At 34.0% G+C, this 24,252-nt stretch overlaps 1 protein-coding gene across 4 annotated transcripts in view; it reads right to left on the minus strand.

Moving 5' to 3' along the window:
* Positions 1-24,252, minus strand: part of NAALADL2 (N-acetylated alpha-linked acidic dipeptidase like 2) — a 1,320,599-nt gene that overhangs the window by 1,008,514 nt on the left and 287,833 nt on the right. For all 4 annotated transcript variants that reach the window (XM_027061407.2, XM_053221202.1, XM_053221203.1 and 1 more), the window contains exon 3: positions 4,232-4,340. The gene's annotated coding sequence lies outside the window, so the exon portion shown is untranslated. The remainder of the gene's footprint in view (positions 1-4,231; positions 4,341-24,252) is intronic.

Raw genomic sequence — 24,252 nt, forward strand, 5'->3', positions numbered from 1 at the left:
CCAGAAAACCATTCTTTAGATGAAATCACATTGTGGGTGTAAGAGTTCTTAAAGACAGCTCATGACAAGAACCTCTAGGTACTTGCCATCAGTGTTTTTCCTTATCTCTCTCTTGTATAGGACTTAGAGTATCAGTAAGATCCTACTATATATCTACTGGGTTAGAAATGCCCAGATCCTGAGTGTTATAAGGCTATTTATAGGTTTTATTTTTGCATTGATATGCTGCTGTTAGATCATTTAACTGTCCTCTTTTTTTTTCTTTTTGTATTATTATTATTATTATTATTATTGTACCGTAAGCAAAGGCTGCCTCTTTAGAAAAGTAAAATACAGATTAAATTCTGGAACAAATCACATTTATTAAGCAGTTTAGTGAGAACCTTCTCAAGAAAAATCAAGAGTGTGATAATTGCATGTACTTTGGTTTATAGACACCCAGGTAGGGGGCGCAAACCTCAAGGAGCATAAAATGCCTTTAACAGGCTGCAGCATCCAGCCACTCATGAATGCATGATTTCTAATTACTTTTGCAGTTTGTCACTCTTTAACACAATCAAATCTAATTGACCAGAAAATTTTGGTTAGATTGTACTAAGCTATGGCTAAATTTTTACTGTTATTATTCTGGTTTCTTTGTGAACATCTGAACTTTACTGCATCATTAAACCTTAAATTAGATTTTGATAATAAGAATGTTTTACAAAATTTTTCAAACAACTGCAATATTCACACAGGAGCTAGTGTACTCTTAAATCCACTGTCATGTCTTTAAAAAAATACTTTAGACCCATTTTTTTGCGGGTTATTAAAAACAATGGCACTTTAATTTTAAGTAAACACTCCATTTGAAAGCCTTGCACACAACAAATGCCAAATGCTAAAGGTGAACTTATGTTAAGTGCATATCAGAGCATCTTTTGTCACATGAAAGGAATTAAAATCTGAGGGTTCTCAGCTTCAGAATTACTGATAAGGTATACATACAAGAAGGGTGGCAATTAACTACCTCAATCTAGGTTCTGCATTACTTTGTGTTTATGTTGGGAATCAATGATCTAAGCAATAGATCAGACATTCTTGTCATTAATTCTCTAAGCCTAGAAAGATAATAAAGGAATAAGTGAGTTTATGGTCTAAACATCTATTTTGTCCATATACTCAATGCATAACTAAAACATTGAAGATAAACACTCATGAATTTATTCATAAACATATATGACTGTATTCATTGAAGAGAATAAAGAAAATACTTAATCACACTGGTGAATTTTAAATGCTTCTATAGTAAACAAGATTAATAGGATGTGAGATAGCATCATTAGAAAGCCTCCCTATTTAGCTTTCCTTAAACTATATCTGCTAATATTTCCAGTTGTATGTTTATTCTTATTTTCCACAATATGTGTAGAGTTCAGAGAACATTGTGAATGTTTGGGGGGAAAAAAAAGACCTTGTATTTTTTGTTAATGTCAGATGTAGGTCAGTCAAGGAACAGATCTAACCAGTTCTAATCAGTTTGGGTATTGACATCTAAGTACTTCAGGTTTGACTTGGCTATCAAAGAAATGAACAGTGAATATTTAAAGTCATTACAACATGGCTGGACTATAACATCTAATGCAAAAAATTTTAAAACATTATTTCAGGATACGTATCTTAGAAAATAATAGTGTGTACTAACACTTCGAAAAATTATCTGAGGTATGCTTATACCTCACACAATGCACCCATTCTCAAAACTAATCATACCTGAAGTAACCTGAATAGGACTATAAATGCATATGATCCTGAATAAAAAGCTATATAAATAATATAGAAAGAAGCAGCTATTAGAAGGGCCCAATCAAGGGCATAAAAATTCTAGTTTCTTCTAATTCTCCCTTTGTCACTGAGATAACACATGTGGCTCCCTACAGTCATGGGTTCAATTTTCTTATAGACATAAATTCTGATTTAAATTAAGCCAAAGAGAATAGATAAGACCCCCAGAGTATATTGACTTGGCCCACTTCCCATCTTCCACTAGGCTCGCTGCCTAATTGCCATTAGCATCTGATGAAATGTACAGTAAAGGTGGTAAAAAGAAATAAATAAATGCCATTGCTATAAAAAGGAAAATGCAAAAAGAGCAAAAACTGAGGGAGCTAGAATATTATATTAGAAAATATAATTAAACTACAACTTTAATTTTGTCATATAAAATAGCATTTCAAATGAATCAAAAGAAAATACAACTTCTAAACACTACTTAAAGAACCAAAAAACTAAAAAAAAAAGAATCACAAAACTAGTCTCCAAAAGGTTCTATGACTCTCCTTTAGATATTCACATGATTTTTTTAATAAGTTATACCCATTAAGAGAGAAGTTTCTAACCAGTAACTCACAGGCTAGATTTTATTCTCAGATTATAGTACTAGATTCAAAGTTCTCATTCCAGGTCAATTAATAACAATAATAATAAACCCTCAGAATAATAAACTGATGTTTCATTTAAGTATTTTATGGTCAAATCACTTTTGTTCCTAATTCTAATGTACAATTAAAGGGGAAATTCAAACTAAAAATTTTATTTTACTTATCTTCAATTACTTAAAAAGGAACACATACAGAGCTCAACAGATGCTAGGCAAACCATAACTGCTTTACATAGTAACAAAATTTTACAACCATGTATTGAAATGGAAATGACCTAGAATTGATTCAATCCAATGGCCAAATTTAATCCTCCTCTTGCTTCCCCCTCCCCCACACCACACAATTTACTTCTTTCTCCAGCTTTAAAGTGTTTGAATCTGAATGGCTTTATGAGACCACAGCCTCCTTCCAACAGTCTTGACATTCTCTACTGTCTCACACCCAGATACTTCATCCATTTGTATTACATGCTGGAACTCAAGGCACATAAATTTGTCACTTTTCTCTGATTTATTCTGACCCCTTCAAATTCAGAACTAAGGGAATACTCAGAAGGTTAAATGATTTGTCCACGTTCCTAAAGTATGTTGGTAGACATGCTGGGTCTGCTCAGATTTCCTAGCTCTTGGTTCTGTGCTGCCTTTTGGGTCTTTTTATCATGGATGCCTTATAAAGTTTCATGCGTAGTAAGCCTAAACCAACATTTGAACATTAACTGCTGCTAGTGCCTTACAGAAAAACATACTTCAATCAAAACACTGGCATCATCCTTTCAAAGTCAGAATGTTTCAAGAGCAATACACTCTCTTTAGATATATATTAAAATTCTAATGTCTAGGACACCTAAGTGGCTCAGTATGTTAAGCATCCAACTCTTGATTTCAAGTCAGGTCATGGTGTCCTGACTTCCTGATTTGTGAGTTCAAGCCCCACATTGGCTCTGAACTGACAGTGTGGAGCCTGCTTCAGATGGTCTCCCTTTCTCTCTGCCCTTCCCCAACTCGCGCTCTCTCACTCTCAAAAAATAAATATTTTTTAAAAATTAAAAAAAAAAACCCTCTAGTACCTAAATTGAAGTTTACAGTCTATATGTGACCGTATACAGACAGACGTTCCAAAAAGTTAACCTGTACAAACTTGAAATAAATAAGCAATGCAAAGTCATGCTGAATCATGGCACAAACTGTATTGTTGTCATTTTTCAATAAAATCAGTGGGCCAACCTAAACTAAAAAAAAGAAAAATAAATAAAACTTGAAAAAGAGACTAATTTGACTACTTATAATAAAATTTACAGTTGTATAAAAATGATTTGATACTACAAATGTAAGAAAATTATACCAATATCAACAGCCACAACAGAATTAAAATATTTAAAACAATTTTTTAATGTTTTTTTTTTTGAGAGAGAGAGATAGATTGTAAATGAGGGAGGGGCAGAGAGGGAGACACAGAATCTGAAGCAGGTTTCACATCCTGAGCTGTCAGTAAGAGCCTGACACGGGGCTCAGACTCAGGGAGTGCAAGATCATGACCTGAGCTGAAGTTGGACACTTAACATACTGAGCCACCCACAGATCCCTGGAATTAAAATACTTAGATAATGCTATCTAAAGAAATGTATTCAAGTCCATGAAATAAAAGATGAATAGGAATTGGAATGCATAAGAATTTGCCACAGAATAATGCTCTCATTCTTTCCCCCCAAATAAGCAGTTTTTGGCACATAATAGAGGTATGCCAAGTCACCTTATTACAAATTGACTCAAGAGTAAAAGTCTTACATTCTAATTAAAGTAATTAGGTCTTACTTCAATCGAATGATTCTAGTGCAAGCAGAGGGTCTTTGTAGGCTACAGGACTCTGACAAGCTGAACCCAGGGCTCTTCATCCAGGTGCCTAACAGTCAAAGCTCATTTCCTGTTCATAAATCAAAAAACAGAGGTGATCAGTTTAAATTGGGAGCTGTATTAGATAATTTATCAGTTGGCTCCTGAATTTCATTCTTTAGTTAATCCTTTTTAAAGTTACTTTACCAGTTCTTTTTACTGTAAGCAGCCTGAAATTATTTACTCTTTTTGCAAAAATGTATAATTACACATTTTTTTTTAAGAACAACATTTCAAGGACAAATGTATACACAATCAGACAAATACTTTTCTCTCTTGCTCTCATTTTTATGTTTTATGTGCCTTAATTTAGCTAGCCTAACTGGCACACTTACCTTGTGCCATGTACTAAGAAACCTAATAAAAGATAAAGTGGAAAACAAATAACTGGACACCAGGTGATATTATCTGTTTGGGGAGAAAGGGTTAAACAAAGGAAAAAAAGTGTAGTAGAAAGAGCATAGCTAAGACTAAAAGCCTGGCTCTTCCAGTAAATACCTGTGTAACTATGGGTAATTTCTGTAACTATTAATTTCTTCACTTTAAAATTAGGGTGAAAATAGTTAATTTGAAGATCTATTGCGAGGAGTAGAGACATTGTATGCAATGTGCCTAACACATTGCCTAACACATATTAGATGCTCAATAATGGATATAAAGCATTTCAGGAGATTGACAGACTTTCGTTATTATTTTAGATCCCCTAATACTAAAATTAGTTATCTACATTTCATATTTATGGGCTGTGATATGAATAAGGCCATAATTTCGGGGTGCCTGCGTAGCTCAGTCAGTTAAGCATGCAGGCTTTGGCTCTGGTCATGATTTCATAGTTCACAAATTCAAGCCCCCGTCAGGCTCTGTGCTGACAGCTCAGAGTCTGGAGCCTGCTTCAGATTCTGTGTCTCCCTCTCTCTGTCCCTTCCCCGCTCACGCTGTCTCTTTGTCTCTCTTTCAAAAATAAATTAAAAAGACATTAACAAAATAATGCCATAATTATAGAGCTACTTATTTTTACTTCTCCTATTTTTATATTTTGACCTTAGCTTTGCAATATCTGAAAACTGTACAGTGTTTTATCCTCCTTTTAAAATTCCCCACAAATTATTCATTTTCTTCAATCAAAGTCAACTTGCAGTATTGCACAAACTTGTGACTCCTTGTGTTTACTTTCTCTTTGCTTTCCTAATTTTTTCTCCCACATTTCAAAATCATATATCTCCCTTAAACTTTAAGTAATAGTAAATAATGTGTCATAAAGTACTCAACTACCAAAATACAGAGTGAAATAAAATTTCTGGATTTTTCTCTTAAATTTTTTCTGCTTTCAGGAAAAATTGATTCAGGTAGTTCCTGCAGATTTATCCAATTTTGAAGTCTCATCCAACCCTTCTTTTTCTTTTCTCACCAATTTCAAGCTTCTTGATAACAGTAACCTAACTTGGTCAATACAGCAATGAGAAGCTTTGTGGACCCACTTATTTTCAAATAAAGTTCTTGGCTCAAGATTAGTGACATTATATCATCAGTATAGATTCATATCCACACATACACAAACACACATAGAGACAGGACATTTTAGAATATCTCATTTGTGGGGAATAACTGTGATGTGAAATGGGGAGGATTGAAGATAACTACTAAATTCTCAATTTTTATTTAAAAATACCTCAATATTCTATCCAAGCTTGGGCAAGAAATTGATTACTGTCTTAGTACAAATGTAGGTTTCTGCTCTCCCTCAACACTGAAAATGAAGGAGCCATTATAAAAATGATATTGGCATGCTCATGGAGACCTAAGTTGTCCAGCTACAAGTCACAGGCCTGAGAATTTACCCTTCACCTTTCTCTTGGTATCTAACTAGCTAAAAATGGCATGCTGTCATCTGTATCTCTGCATTTGATTAAAAATCAAACTGTGTAAAATAGTTTAGATACTGAAAAGTCATATTTCATCTTGTCCAAAATAATGCCTTTGATCAACCCTTGTTTTTTTAAACCACGAATTCAGGATTTTATTTACTAAGTGAAATAAACTCTAGTTTCATGTTTTGAAATGCATTATTCAAGATGTGATTTTCTCAGGTTCTTAGGGAAACTTGCCTGAATTTTTTCCTTGTGGATCTTTCAAATATCATCTAAAGTCAGAACACTGAAATTAGAAGGAAGCTTAGAGATCATCTTATTCAAACACTCACACCAACACATACCATCAGCTCCACTAGATGTTTAATTTGATAATAGACTGCACTGAGACCCTATATCCAATGTTTTAGGAATAAAATCTCAGAAATAAAAAGCTCCACTTGTCTATGGAGGTTTTTTCTTTATACAGACTATTAAATGGTATATACCTGTATCACAAAGACAAAATGGTACCACTCCCTAGAATTTGTCCTGAGTTCTTATAATGTCTTGATACAAACATAACATACTAATTTTGGATCTTCATAAGTATATAAAAACAAAACAAAAAACCAAAACCAAGCAAAACAACAACCCAATACAACTATTATACAACTTAGCAAATTTTCTGTGAGTTTATTACTAACAATCGTTCTTTTATAAGGTTACCATTTTACTAGCTTATGGAGGATGACTTTTCCTAAAGTTTTCTTCAAGCCACTCTACTGATCAAGAACTAACAAAAATTCCCTGTTGTCAACCATATAAATTTCATTTTCAGTTTAATGCCCTTTGAAAAGCCCACTATGAGCTAAGAATTTTAGAATATCTCATTTGTGATACCTGTATATGGCTTTGGAATTCTGTACTATCTTGATACACCTGAGATTCTTGAAGGCAAGGGCTTTGCCTTGGTTAGCTATGCCCCAGAGACCTATCACTGTGCCAATATAGAGAGTATGCATAATAAACGCATAATGTTAGTTATGCATTTAATAACATTTAATAAATGCTAGTTAAATGGCATCTGTGGCTCTTAATATTTTCAATCCTTTCCATATCACAAATCTCCTTGCTGCCCTTTGGAAGAATACAGTGTTCCCTCCATGCATTTTCTCTTGCTGGCCTTCCTTTCTAAGACATTTATTTTGCTCTCTTTTGCCTAGTTTCTACTCATTCCCCAAGATTCACTCATATCATGAAATCTCTTCCAGCCTAGGAATTTAAATTTTTTGAAGACTATACTATAGTGATCTAATCTTTTGAAGAACAGTATGCTTCTTATATATATTCCCCCAAAGCTCTCAGCTCAAAGTTGGACACACAGTTGCTGGCTACTGTACAGGATACAGATAATTTGTGAGCCAGGAAAGGTACAAGTAACTCATAGATGAATCAGATCAGGGATTGGCAAAATACAGTCCACAGGCCAAATTCAGCCCATTGTCTGTTCTTGTAAATAAAATTTTACTGCCCAGAAAACACATCCATTGTTTCTGTATTGTCTATGGCTGCCTTCCTACTATAACAGCAGAGTTGAGTTGTTGCAACAGAGACTGTCTAACCCACAAGTCCACAACCCTATAATATTTACCATCTGCTCCAATTCAGAATAAGCTTGCCAATCAGTGTATTAGTTCTGTGGTTCTCCAGCATGGGCTCCAGAAGGGATCTGGCCCATTCACAGCCTTAAGCACTGTGGTTAGAAAACACTCTATAATCCAGTTCTTAAAATGTGATCCCTGGACCGGAAGCACCAGCATCACCTGGGAACTTGTCAGAAATGCAAAATCTTAGGCCCCATCCAGACTACAGATTTGAAACTCTGAAGATGGAGACAGTAATCCATGTTTTTAGCAGACCTCCAACTGATTCTAATCACACTCAACTTTGGGAACTACAAATCAGATAAAGAGAGAATCATTTATTAGCACCTGGCCATAACGACTTGGCCTGGTTATAGCAGATCCAGTTTCTTCAGCTACTAGTAGTGTGTACAGAGATTTTTAAGTAATTAAAGGATAGAAATTATGTTTCACCTGTCCTGAAACATGGCACCTTGGGTTTACTCTGAAAGAACACTATGGAGCAGGATTACTTTGATGTGGGAATTGCTTTAGCACTTTCAGTAAATGTTAATATAGCTATGAGCTGTATATCCGAAGGAAAGACAATATACCAAGTGTCAAAGTGTAAAATCTATCCAATTTAGATTGAAATATCAAAGCAATATAGCAGATAAGATCCAGTTTTTATAGGACTGCCTGTCAAGACAAACCTTTACACAAGAATTCTCAGCAGGGACACAGGCAAGCAGACTACAGCTCACTATGGGACCCTGCTAATCAAGGATTCGTTCCAACATGTGTATCCCAGCTCTGAGTCTCAGATGTGACCAGACAGCACTTTCCATGATAGTGTGTGGGTAGAAATAAGGAAAAATCACCACCAAGCATTGTGGAAGGTAGCATTTCCCCCTGGAAAAACAATATATAATTATGTTATGTAATATATACAATTTTCACAAAATAATGTATGTTTAAACTTTACAAGAAATCCTCCTTTGTGATTGTTTCCATCTGAAACACAGACTAGACTAGCAGCTATGGCTAGGATGTGAAAGGGTTATAATCCACAAAAAAATAATAGCAAGGTATTGATAAGAGACGAGCAAGATGAAGTTATTTCTTCTGGGAAGAAATGTGCCTCAATGTATTATATTTAATGCGGAAAGCCTGGTAGCTGTACCAAGAAACAAACAGTAAAATTATTTGACCTATGAAGAGTCTCTACATAAAGGTGGAAAGAAATATGCCAATCAATAAGAATAAACTACTGGGGCACTTGGGTGGCTCAGTTGGTTGAGAGACGGACTTCGGCTCAGGTCATGATGTTACAGTTTGTGAGTTCGAGCCCCACATCAGGCTCTGTGCTGACAGCTCAGAGCCTGGACCTGCTTTGGATTCTGTGTCTCCCTCTCTCTCTGCCCCTCCCTCACTCATGCTCTGTCTCCCTCTGTCTCAGAAATAAATAAACATTTAAAAAAATTTTTAAATAAAAAAATAAGAATAAACTACTGACTGACAGCTTCTAGAAAATTCACACTTCTTAGTCATAAAAAATCATTGTTTCTACATGATCATTATTTGTCTTTTGAAAAGTGGCATTAGACTTCATATACCTAAAATCTACATAAACATTTATTTAATATCCATTTAAGAGTTTTTATTTGGACATGTATCTATGGAAAATAGGAAAAGCATTCAGATCTTCTGTGTATTAAAAAACTGGGTAATATGGACCTGTATTTCACACCTACGAATTTAGTAAATGGGCATTGTTTAGACTATCTATTAGAATTCTGATTCAGAGATTTGAAATTCACAAATTTAAATCAAAGATTAATATGCAGTTTGGTACATTTATGCATAACACAGCCCCAAATCAAAGAGAAAGCACATATAATCATTCTTCAATATAGGGACTAAAAGCCCATGTAAAGATAACTGATATGCTTCACTTGGAAATAATTCACAGTGGGGAGACATAATACCTATCTAGAAGGACAGCAAGTGAGTCACAAATAGTGTGAACCAAGGAGGCAGCAGAGGCTGAGTAGGTTACTAAAAGTAATTAGAAGTAATGCTCTAAAATTTTAAGGAGTGGAAAATTAGGCTCAATGTTAGAAACCTTTCATACCAAGTCCATTAGCCTCTAGAAGCAACCTCCAGCTGAAGCTTCCTCAATTGAGTCATTTAAAATTAGACAAGAGCCTGTCTTTGCCAAAATACCATAGAGAATTATTCATAGGGAATGATTAGTGGGATGTACTAAATGAACTTTTTTTTTTAACTCTTGTTTTACATATCTGTCATGAATTCACACACATTAAAAAACATAGTGACAAGATGAAAATGCTCTGATGATCATTCTTACTACTATTACACCATATGAAATTCATATTGTTTTTATGTTTTTCAAAACAAGATAAAGATGATGGGATAAAAAAACAAAAGGTAAAACTTCTCTTAGTCTATTCAAAATATTAAATTCAAGGAAATGCTATATTAAAAGATAGCATGTTTATTCATAAAATTTGCAGTTAAAACCATATTTAATTACTAGCAATGTCCTAGTATACTGCATAACAGTTGACAACCAACAAATACTAAATGAATGAATAAGTGAACACCTCTCCACCCCCAACAGAGATTGACTCTCCCAAGATTTACAGCCTTGAGATGCAGCCTTATCGTAGTTATTAATTACTGAGACCCAAGCCAGACTGCCTGGGCTCAAAGCCTGGCTTTGCAAGTTACTAGCTGAGTATCCTTGAACAAATAACTTAGTCTTACTATGCCTCAGTTCCCTCATCTGAAAAGCGAAGAGAAATTACAACAGTAGTAACTTGCTCTTAGGGTTTTTGTAATTATTAATGAGTTAATAGCAGTAAAACACCGATCTGTTAGATAGTAATCACTCAGTAACCACAAGATATCATTATTATCAACTTCTGCTAGTTTGTATAGTGACCACTATAAATTTTAGGAAATTAGTCTAGAAAATTTCCAAAAGAACATTTGGAGTGACAAGCTGCAGATTCTTGGTACATGACATACGTACCAAAATGCTACTAGAAATCAGTCAGTTCCTACATAAGAATAATTAAAGAAATAAGAGATTATTCCCACCCATGTTAAAAAAAAAAAAAAAAAGACTGACCCTTCCCTCTCAGACCATGTGTCCATTCACAGACACTTAGCCTTAGGCTTTGTACTGTATATCAAGTCCTAGATCCCAGCCAGGCAGCCCAACAAGTTATTACTAAAAGGTAAGGTCGCTTTGGCTTTCTGCATTTCACACTTACAATGCTACCACCTCTGCCAGTTATCTATAAATATAAACTATCTGATGCATCAGGGATAACTGCTGCTTGGTCAATTAACTCAAAATGATATTAATTTCAGTTCCAACTAAACCATGAGCTCTATGACCTTGGGCAAGTTGTTTAATCTTCAGGCTTATTTTCTCATCTGTAAAATGGGAACATTATATTAATTATATCATCTCATATGGTTATATTAGGGATTAAGAAGGAAGCAATTAATGAAAAATGCTTTTGAGTACTCTGAACAGAGACTATCTAGGTTCATATGCTAGCCCTAATATTTATCAGCTATGTGTGCTGGGGCACCTTGCTTAGTCCCACTCTGCTTTATAAGTGCATAGAAAAAGACTACCTATTGCTATTTTTAATAGCTTTACTGAGATATAATTTATACAATATATCCATTGTGTCTAATTCAATGGTTTTTTTTAGTAAATTTATATAATAATGCAACCAGCACTATAATCCAATTTTAGAAAACTTATTTATCTCCAAAAGCTTCCTTATGCCATTTATAGCCAATCCTCACTCCCAATCCTACCCCAGAAAACCACTGTTTGGTCATTTTTGGATATATAATGTTATAGTCATATAATATGTGATCTTTGTTTCTGGTTTCTTTTACTTATATTTTTGAGGTTCATCACATCACAGTTTGTATCACTACCACATTCCTTTTTATTGACAAGTTATATTCCACTGTATGGATGTAACTGCTATATAAACAAACAAACAAACCCTATAACAAGGAAAGATGTAAATATTATTTTCTTTCCAGACTGGTCTTTAAGATTGTGTTTGATTTGAGGACACTCTTTCATTGTTAAATAGGTAGGAAGCTTTAGAACTTCATCTGTTGCCCTGTAATTAAGATTACAACTAGTGACAATAAACTGAACACATTTCCAGACTGTCAATATGTTTCATGACATATATCCTTTTTTCCCATTTCTTCCAACTATCACCATCATTTCAAATCTGTGACTCACCATTCCCTTTAAAGGCCTGTCTCAAGTCATTATTCCTTTCATGTTTTCTATGGTTTCTTGGGACACTTTATATACCCAACAAATATCTTAATATCTTAATATTAATGTAAGTCAGTAGTATGCACAAGGGAGAATAGCAGGGACTCTAGGATGTGAAAAACCACCAAGAGGGGATAACTGTCCATACTGAATGTGTAGAGAAAAAGAAAAGACCAATGGTGGGATTTTAATGAACTTCAACTTTTAAAAGGTGGTAAGAACAGGATTCATGTAAAAGAAGTGGTAAGAGTATAATAGGGTTACAAGTGCAAAGGAATGAAGAGACTCAACAATGTGAAGAGGTTTAGGTAACACATAGTGAAGTAACATAAGCACTTGGAGCATGCTCATTGGCTCTGAGGAATGAGGATGCTTGAGTCCATTTAGGCTGGCAATGGAAATAAGTGAAGCTACTGGACATAAAGCAATGAAGACTTGCAAAGACTGGTAAAGTTAGAAGTAGCAAGACTAGCAGACTGTTGCCATATGGGATGATAAGTTCAAGGATGGCCATTCTTCTTTGTCAAAGAATCCCAAAATGAAGTTAGGGTAGGTCTCAATTTTTGAATATCACACATTTTTAAAAAAACACACTGTGTATAAAATTACACACTCTGAGCAAGTGGGATTCATCGCAAATACTCAAGGCTGCTTTCAACATTCAAAAATCAATTAATGTAATTCATTATATCAACAGTCTAGAGGGAAAAAAAATATACATATATATATAGGTATATATATATATATATATATATATATATATAGGTATATATATATACATACATACATATATATACATGTATATACATACATATGTATATATACATATACATACATGCATACATACATAATATGTATGTACATATTACATACATATATATATGTATGTGCATACATACATATATATACATATATACATATGTATGTATATATACATATACATACATATATACATGCATACATAATAGATGGAGAAAAAAATATTTGGTAAAATCCAACACCTATTCATAATAAACCTCTCAGCAAACTAGGAACAGGGAGGAACTTTTTCAACTTGATAAAAAAACATATAAAAATCCTGCAGATGACATCATACTTAATGATGAGAATCTAGATGTTTCCCCTCTATGATCAAGAACAAATGAAGTATGTCCCCTCTCCTAATCCTTTTCAACATCATATGGGAAGTCCTAGCTAATGCAATAAGACAGGAAAAGGAAATAATATATTTACAGATGAAAAAGGAAGACACGAATCTGTCTTTGTTCATAGATGATATGGTTGCCTTATGGAGAAAAAGCGAAATAATCAACAAAAAAATTCCTGGAACAATTATAGCAAAGTTGATACACAGGAGAATATACAAAAGTCAATTGTTTTCCAACATGGTCACAATGAATAAGTGGAATTTGAAGCTAAAAAAATACCATTTACATTAGCACCCCGAAATGTACTTAAGTATAAATCTAAAAATACACATACAAGATCCATATAAATAAAACTATAATACTCTGATGAAAGAAATCAAAGAACTAAGTAGATATTCCATATTTATGGATAGGAAGACTTAATACTGTCCATGTGTCAGTCCTTTCCAACTTGATCTATAGATGCAGTGCAATCCCAATCAAAATCCTAGCAAATTATTTCGTGGATATTAACAAAATGATTCTAAAGTTCATAAAGAGAGACAAATGATCCCAAATAGCCAACATAATATTGAAGAAGACCAAAGTCAGAGGACTGATGCCACCCGACTTCAAGACTTACAATAAAACCATAGTAATCAAGACAGCATGGTATTGGTGAAGAAATAGACAAATAGATCAATGAAACAAAATGGAGAGGTCACAACAGATCTATCTATCTATCTATCTATCTATCTATCTATCTATCACAAATAGATCCACACAAATATAGTTAACTGACCTTTGACAAAGAAAGAGGCAATTCAGTCAAGGAATGACAGTCTTTTCAGCAAATGGTATTGGAATAACTAGACAGTCATACGCAAAAAAAAAATCAATCTAGATACAGAAATTACAACCTTCATAAAAATTAGTTCAAAATGGATCATAGACCTAAATATAAAATGCAAAACTATAAACCTCCTAGAATATAACATAAAACAAAATCCAGATGACCTTGGATCTGGCAATGACTTTCTAGATACAACACTACGGGCATGATCCATGATAAGGAATTGATAAGTGGGACTTCATTAAAATTAAAAATATACTATGTGAAAGCCACTAACAAGAGAATTGGAAGATAGCCACAGACTGAGAGAAATATTTTCAAAAAAAACCTGTTATCCAAAATATAGAAAGAACCCTTGAAACTCAATAATAAGAAAATGGGTAGTCCAGTTAAAAAATGGACTTAGATATCCAGTTAAAAGATCTGGATATCTCACTAAAAAGATATACAAGTGGAAATAAGAATTATGAAAAGATGTGCATCAGACATAATTAGAGGTTCATCAGTTGTTATAAATGTACCACTCTGGGTATGATGTTGATAGTGGGGAGGCTGTACATCCATGAGGAAAAGATACATGGGAATCCTCTGTACTCTGTGCTCAATTTTGCTGTGAATCTAAAACTGCAGTACTGCACTATAAAAAATAAAGTCTATTAATTTAAAAAATAACTGAATTAAATTAAAGCAAACACACACACACACAGTGTGAGCTAAGTAAAACATGTCACTATACTGGATTACAATTTGCTTAGAGGCTATGGCAACACATATGCTCTAAGACTTGGGATACAGTTAGCAATATGTATAAAATCTATTGACTCAGAAATAAAAAGTAAAGAAAAAGGGTGATTACATTATCTTGTATTTCTGAGTCTAGAAGAAAATTCAAAGTACTAACAAGTCAGTGGGTCATAATTTCCAACCCCTTAATGAAAAACAATTTTTTAGAAAGCTAAATTAGCCTTCCACCACTTTACGTACAACTGACTGGAAGATAATAAATATTCAAAAATTTCTATAGTCAAAATATGAGAAAAGGGGGAAATCCCTTTCCCACCCACCCAACCCATCATGCAAATATATTTAGATAAGAATTCAGTACAACTCTAGAATAAGCCCAAAGCAATATTCAAATAAAATTAACATAGAAGTTTCAGGAAAGTATGGCCTTTCCTCCATACTGATTTACCCCTAGAATCTGAAACAGTCCCTGGTGCAGGAAAAAAAAAAAAACTAAATAAATATTTGGTTAACAAATAAATGAATTACGTATTCACTTTAGGAAAAAATCATTCCGCCTGCATTTGGATCAGAAAGAAGCCAGCATGAAAATGAGAGAAATTTGTTAGCAGCCTAGTGCAATTCTCCAGCCATGAAATAATGAAGGCGTGGATAAAAGCAATAGCACTGGAAATGAGCAGATGCAGCCAGGAAGAGTATAAACAACAGCACGCTTAAAGCATTGAGCATGAGCTACTGAGAGCAACAAATACTGAGGGGCTCAAAAAATAGAAGAGCATCCCAGGAAAGATACTGAGAAGGAATACTGGTGACTCCCTGTCACTAGGGAGCTTGTGACATATGCATTAAATAGTTGTTTTCCTAATCTCTTAGTACTGCAGAACTCAAAAGAATCAGAAGACAACAGTGTGACAGAAACTTAGAGGGGACAGATTTAAGATACAGAAAAAATAGTACCCAGTGCACAGAGACCAAGTACTGCGAGCGGGGCTGGAATTAGGGGTGAGTGAAGCATCCACTTGGGCAAAAACACTTTAAGGGGCATCAATCAGTAATCAAAATATGTAAATGCATTATTTTAAAAATAAAAATTAAAAGAATCCATGATGAACAAAAGAGCAAAATTTAAATAAAGACAAGGTTGCTGTTTGTATGTTTTATTACACAGCATTACTGTGCATCATGACAGCCTGCAGTTCCTGAACCTGCAAAGCCTTTGTTTTCCCACAGGCAGGTTTTGGGGTTGACAATGGTGGGCCAATAAATTGGACAGCGTGGGGCTTTATAAATAATCATGTTTTCTGATTGTAGAGCTTTTACTAACTTTTTCTGCTTGGTTCAAAATATGGGAGGATATCTTAATAAGTGTATACAGGGCACACCTTTTTCCTTTTACCACAATTTCCAACATAGCTTTGGCACAGCACTGAGACTTGGAAAGCTTCCTTTGGGTTTAGCAATTAGAAAGTCATTGGTGACTTAGCGGGAGTAGTTTCAATGTGGTAGTGAAGGGAGAGGCCAGACTGTAGTTGATTGAAGAGAGTAGGCCAAAGGCAAAGGGCCAGAAAGGGAGATGTTTGAGGATAGAGGGTAGATGATCCATGAGGCAATACAACTTCCAAACTTTTCTTTTATTGAAAGGGATCCCAAATACATTTGTAGGGAAACAGAAATATAGTTAAAAAAAAAAGAAAGAAACCACTAGTCATCACTATTGTGCTGCTTTTAAAACAATCATCTTCACTGAGTCATTACATATATTACATATTCCTGAGGTTCTCTGCCCACTGACTAAAATCACCATGGTTTCCATGAGAGCATTTCTGAAATATTTCTGACAACATGTGTTTTAACATAATTTTCTCCTAAACATATCATATCACAGGAGTCAACTCTACAAAGAATCGTTCTCTTGAAATCTGGATGATTGCTTTAAAAAGAAGGCGATTTTGCAATATTTAGATTTAGTTTGAAACATGTAGTAAATTCCCACTACTTAACCTTTTAGATTCAGGTATCTCATAGGAGAAATTCCAAATTGGCTTATAAATGTTATCTTGGGTACAAAATGATCCTTGAAATTTAATTATGTCTTTACACTTAGAATTTTCCTGTATTAATATGCAAATGCAAGTATATTCATGATGACCCACTGAAAACTCTCAATAATAATGAAGGTGAAAGAATACTAAATAAATAAAAGGGCAAGGTTTCTAATTAAAACAAACACTTTAAGCAGAAAACTATGGTGTTTTGTTATTATTTTTAGTACTAATCTCAAAAGGCTGAAGTCTGATGAATTATAGTTTTATGAAGCCAGAGGCCTCATCTCCCAAGACACATTTTTACTGGTAGTTAAATGAGAAAATGTAGAGACAACACTTTCTACTATGGGAGGTACAACTGGAAGAGTGCTTACAATGGGTGTGACTAGAAAGATGAAATTAACACAATATGTGCTCCTTACATAAACAAAACATGTTATAGGTTAGCAAATGACTTTCTCTTCAAATATTAGAGAGTAGTGCCTCTCAATTTATGCTAAAAATACCTCCATGAATCAATTCTGGGTTTCGTGAAAAGTCAGATTCCTGGTCCCATCAAAATGAGAATCTGAATAGGTGGGCCCCAGAATCTGCATTTTTAACTTCCCCAAGTGATTCTCAAGAGGGGCAAATTGTAAGTACTGAAGATGATATACTGTATTATGTACAGTGTATACTATAACATTTATGTATGATGGATTTAATAGTAAAAATGTAATGAAGAATAGGTCAACCAATCCATCAAAAAAATCATAAATATTGTGCAGATTACTTACAACAAAGTTAGTATATTAGATCTATGAAGATGTCAAATAAAGTATCATCAATACGTAATTGTTCAATGCTCATAATAAATGCAACAAATAAATCTAATATGTAAAAAATAATCCCGTCACTAGGGAGCTTGTGATATATGCATTAAGTAGTTGTTTTCCTAATCTCTTAGTACTGCAGAACTCAAATATTTTCCATCTCTTATTTGCCTATTCCTAAAATAGCAATATTCTCCTAAAAAAGTAAAATACATGTAAATATGAACATGGGATTACCATATCAACATTTGCTTACTAAAATATTCAAAAGGGCTTACAGAGGTTTAGGATTATCTCAGAATTACCCAATTGCTTATCAGTCTATTTCGAGTTATAAGGGCACATAAATTGTAGTCAGCAGACAGCATATCTTTAGAAATACAGTCATCTGTCACCACACTATGCTCTTGCATACTTGCTCTGCAGTTATGAGAGGTGGATTTCCAAAAGGTTAATTCTTAATTAATAGCTCTTAATTACTAGTTTGCATCTCACTTCTTTTATTTGAACAAGACCTTCATATTTTAGTTTAGTATGTGATATGTCACACACCCTCCCAATCAGCATTAGCATCACAAACACAGTTTCAGGGAAGCAAAAGTGCATGGAGCAAGAAATTGCCATGAACAGTCATCTTCAAATAGAATTTCCATTGTATCCTCTGGCTATCATGCAGGATTCATTTCCTACCTTCCTCTCCATGAATATAGTATTAAATATATGTATATGTTGAGTAAAGAAAAAATGTTCTTGGTTAGGAAGACTTTTCAATAAGGCATGGATGGACTTTACATAGACACACATAAAAATTATTGTGGTAAAAAGAAGGTATCTACTAGCCAGCAAAACCAATCAACTTTGTCTGATGGTAGTGTCATCTGCAATCAGATGACCCCAGGCCAAGGACCCTTCCACTTAATTTACTGAATATTCATTGCTTTTTTTTTTTATTTTAAAAGTAATGATATGCTTTTTAAATTAAAGCTCAAAGTGCCCATTTTAACTAAATTTAGTTGTATTATATTTACATGTGCCAACTGATCTATTAATAACATTTGTTAGAATGTAACTACGCTGTTAGAAAAGATCTTTGCCAATAAAAATTATATTTCCATATTTTCTTATTAATAGATTTTTAAGTAAGCAAAATCTGTAGGGTAGAAGTCTGAGAAAATGTATGAAGGGGTCTTTGGAAAGAAGGGGAGTGAAAAAGATGCAGCGGGTATTAGCAATATACTGGACCTCTCAAGAAATGTTAAGAATTCCTCAAACCAAACCACACCAAACTACTCCCAAAGAGAAAGAGCACAAATGTTTGAGTTAAGGGCCATGCTTTCCTGGGATTATGAAGGATTCAGAGTTTTTCCTTTTCTGGAAAATGTGAGTTTGTGAGATTTGGAGCAGAGGTTGTTCCAAGTAAAAATAGGAGGGAGCAGGGGGGTGAGGGCGGGGGTGCCTGGGTGGTTGAGTGTTCGGACTCTTGATCTTGACTTGGGTCAGGATCTCACAGTGGGATGGAGCCCTACATCCACTGCAGTGGATTTTCTCTCTCCCCCTCTCTTTCCCCCCTTTCTGCATGTGCTCGCTTGCTCTCTCTCTCTCTCTCTCTCTCTCTCTCAAAATAAAGGAAGAAACTTTAAAAAAAAAAGTTTAAAAATTGGAGGGAGCACCAGATAACAAAAGGGGAAGAAAAAGTATAGGGAAGCAGTCCCTACAGACCTATTATGCTCCTACTGTTTTGCTGAGTCCATGGTCTTGGCTATTCTTTGACTCAAGACAGTTTTCAGAATTGTTTATAAACCTGGGATTCTGGGAAGTGCTGTAACATCAAAGAAATGTATCTGAGATTCACCTGCCCCCTGCCCCATCAAAGAACACTCTTGCTTACTGCGTGCTGTAAAAATGGTGGGTCCCCTAAGCTCAGGTTTCTCCACTGGTGGTGTACCCACGGCTCATGCAGGCTCCTGCTGGCACTCCACATGATCCTACGGTATTTTGAGTTTGGACAACCAGCAAAACTGCTTGAACTTCTGCTTTTCCTGTGTGTAACTCTAGGAGTCTTGTGTCTTCTGCCAGCACACATGGAACAGTGGTAGGCTCATTCATTAGCTTCTACAGCTGTTTCGGGGTGCTTCCAGCAGTTCTGCTGCTTCTAGCTCCCTTCCACATTGTCAAACTTACTTTATCTAGATAAAATGTTATTTTATAAGGGAAGAGAAATGACAACAAAGGTCCATGTCTTCCTTTTAGGTCAGACCCCACTCCAAATTATAAAATTCAGAGTCTTTGTCACTGATCTCTTGCTTTACTGACTCAAAAATTTCCCCTCACTGGCAACAAACATTGAAATTTCAGGAGGGAGACTTGTTCATTAACACAGATTTTAATTACTCTCTCATTTGTTTATTTGATGAAGACAAACATTTAGAATAATGCTAAATGCAGAAATACTCAATGTCATATTCCAAATGTTCTGGTTTAAAAAAAAAGTGTATTTTTTATCACTTCTTAAAAATTCTTTCACAGAATATCCCACAAATTTCTCACAAACTACACTATGCTGTCTTACAATGCAGATCTAAAGTTACAGCCTGTTTCACATAATTATTATTGGATTTATAATTATTGGCATAATATCTTAATATAGGGCAATATATTTTATTAAAAAACTACCAAGAAATTGAAAAAAACACTTTTCAAAAATTACATACTTCCCTTTCTCCCTCTTTCATTCTCTCTTACTTCCTCTTTCTCACTCTAGTTAAATATTTAATAATCATTTATATTCAACAACAGTCTGCTTCAGTTAAAAATATTGAAATAAGTCATGTAAAAAATCGTTTTAAAGTCAAGCACCGGAAACACACATTTTGTGCACTTCATTTCATTTTATAGTCTCTAAGAACTATTACAATTTTTAATAAACTTGTATCTGGGATTTGAAGCCAAATACTTACACTCAAAAGCCAAGAATTTATTAACCAAAAGACACCCTAAGTGGTACTAAAATGTATTCCCCAGTGATAAGTTTTAAATGAGTTGTAAAAACTGCATTTTACTAATCCAGTCACAATTAAAGAACAACAGCTGTCCCATCTGTATTCCCAACGCCCACTTTTGTAATGATGGTGATTTTTTCATTTACGACATTGCAGATAAACAGACATCTCATGGTTGAGTTCCAAAATTTTACTTCCATCCTTTAACTGCAAGATGTTTTATTTTGTCTCAAGCTTTAAAATATATGATGTTATGTAAGTTTAAATGAACAATGATCTAGACTAAAACAAAATACTTTTTCAGCTATATCCTTATTTCTATCTTTATTTCTATCTATCTATCTATCTATATATCTGTATATACACAGTATATCTACTTATGTATGTTGGATAATTTATCACTATGCAAAATAAATTAGTTCTAAATTTACTGCTAAGAAATGTTTTTATTAATAGTCACACCAATGTCTTCCTTCCAGAAACTCATAAATATACTGAAAACCATGTTTAAAAAATAATGGATACTTTTCCTTTTAAAAAAGAACCATAAATTACATTTCAAGTATTACTTTAATAAAAGTTTACATCAAAACAGATCCTCCGGAATCTTCTGTCTAAAGTAAAATTAAAGCTGCATTGTCTGTCATAAAGCAAATTATTTCAAGATATTTTTAATAGGATTACTGTCAAATTGACTCAGCTTTCCTGACAGAACGTATTAGCACATCACTCCATTGTCTAAATGTAATATTACTTCAAACATCTCAAATTCAGGAGGATATTGTTGCTTCTTTCTCACTTTATCTCTCACGTTTATTTAGAATTAAAATTAAAAGTGAAAAATAATCAAAAGATTTAACAGTCAAGATATTTAATGATAACAGCTGCAAGCTAATATCAGGAGGAAGACCTGGGTTATATCTTTTTGTGAATTTTTTATTAGTCACTTCACCTCCTTGGTTGTGAAGCTCTTCATTTATAAAATATAAGAAACATAAGAACTCATGAATAAGTAGCACACAGACATTAAAATTATATACCTTTTTGATATTAAGTAAATCAACTACTTTTAAAATCACATTGACAATCAACTTAACAACTTAAAGAAAACTGCATAGGACCACTTGCAAATATACACATTTTGACCTCTGTAATTCCAACATAAAAATATAAAAACATGGGAGATTTTCAAGAGAAAGTTAATGTACGCCATCTCCCATTAATATTATTTAGTGTCACTTGTATGAGAAATAGTACAAATGTTAATTTCTAAACTAATCTGGGTATTTTTAAATGCTGGTTTTAACATTTCTATAGAGCTCTTTTTTAATGAACTATGTTCTATTACATTAAAGGGAAATTGCTGATTATAAACTACCTTTCTTAATGACTCAAGTCATCTCATAAGGAAAACTACACAGTGATAACTATACAGTGATATACGGAGATTTCTCCCAGGTATACGTGGTTATTTCTCAACATGCAGAATGACTTCAACTAGAAAAAGAAAATCTTTAAAAGAAAGAAGAATAGGGAAGAGGGGGAGATAGAGACTTCTCATTTTTCACTTCTTCTCTATCACTTCTTATTGCTCTCACCGGATCATACTACTATAATCTGCTGATTTACTTAAATACAATAGACCAAATGAGTACCAGTTACTCTACTCTTATATTTCTGCCGACTTCAGGATCCTGCAAGTCTGGTGACTGAAGGAGAACTGCTATTCCATGGGCTTTGGGAAGAGACAGCCCTGGATTTAGACAGGTGATCTAATCTGAATTCTAAAATTCCCCATTCTGTGAACTTTAAATTGCTTCACCTCTCTGGATCTCAATTCCCTTATCTTGTTAAGTGGGGATTATATCAGTCTCCCAAGGTAAAAATTGGACACTCAATGACAGGTCCTTTTCCTCCATTTTTTGGAAGGTGGTTTCTCATCCTACTTCTGCTTATTAAGTACTCTGTTATTGCCACTTCACCTCTGATTCTCAGCTTCTGTGTCAATAAAATAATGAAGTAATGGACTCTTTCTTTGACTTTAACTTCTATGACTTCATTTAAATTGCATAAAGCTGGGCTTTAACTTCTCATTACAGCTAGTAAATAACCTCAACAAAATTAATGGCAGAATGGTCTTGAATCAGAGTTTTAATAATCTTGATTACTAACATTAAACAATTCTGGACATTCAGAAAATATGTTATTTCAAGTTCAAATAGGCAATGTAAAAGATAAGCCCCCCAAACAGTGCTTCATTGCACAACTTTTCAATGACACATCTTACAGCTGAATAAGGTGAGTTCTTGTAAAAAAGTATGCTTTTTAAAAAAAAAACAAACTCAATTGTATGTGCAACTATGGACTCTATAGAAAAAAAATGCTCTACAAGTTCTAAATTTCTAAAGAAATGTTTTAAAGCATCAGTATCTTACTACATATTTAGCACTCCATAAGGAAATCATGAGCACTTGAAACCAGTTGGAAGGGGCAGTTACTAATGATACATGAAATATAGATCCTGAGAATGTAATTACTACTCTGAGAATATATTTTAGAATTGAGAGGAAAAAAATTTTTCAGGCCCCTTTTATCACGGGTCTCTGAAAAGGACACTTTTGGCCTACTAAACCAAAAGATTAAATGGTTGATCTTTTTTCTAGGCTTCTTCTAATTAAGATAGTTTTCCTTACAAGTGGAAGGTATATTTGAATTTGTATATTGTTAGATGTGTACAAGAAGACCGGCATGTCATTTCTCCCTCCTCCAATCTTGCAGTCCACAGCATTATTTTCACACTTCAGCAGACGAACCAGAAGTCTCTGGTGCATCAAAACCAATATCAACCTTCCTGAATTAATTACTTCCTTCAGTCTCAGCTTTATAATGAGTCTCTCTGGGAATTGGCACAATTAAAAAAAAAAAAATTGAGTCACCAGCAAGATAAGGGAAGATGCTGCTCTTAGGCCTGTTCTCTTTCTTCCTTTTTCTACCATTAAACGTCAGATTAGTATTCAGGAAGTAAAATCTCACTTGTAAGGATGAGCTTTATTTTAAACAGTCTTGGTTTTCAGACCACTGAGGAAGAAAAGTCATTTTCAACTCCCATATTACGAAACCAAATGTACCATGGTCTTCACTGTTTTTATACAAAACACGGTCTTTGAAAAAAAATTCTAAAATCTTACATTCATTTTATTTGTGTCTTAGGGAATATTAATGTCTCAAATATATAGAGAGCTATCAGCATTTAACAGTTCAGAGATGGACTGAGAGCTAGGTTTTCAATAACATTTTTGTTCTGTACCTTGATAATTCATTATTAACACAGTGATTCTCAAACCTAGCTGTATATCAGTAAACCCTGGAGATTTTATATATATATTTTTTAAATTTTATAAAATTATGTACATAGATACAGATATATAAATATCCAGGCAATATTCATAGAGATTCTTAATAGATGGACCTGCACCAGTAATCTATTTTTCTTATTAACTGAACACTGGTCTGACATGAAAAAATATATATCCAAGGTGG

This window comes from Acinonyx jubatus, chromosome C2 (genome assembly GCF_027475565.1).
Source record: "Acinonyx jubatus isolate Ajub_Pintada_27869175 chromosome C2, VMU_Ajub_asm_v1.0, whole genome shotgun sequence".
Classification (NCBI taxonomy): Eukaryota; Metazoa; Chordata; class Mammalia; order Carnivora; family Felidae; genus Acinonyx; species Acinonyx jubatus.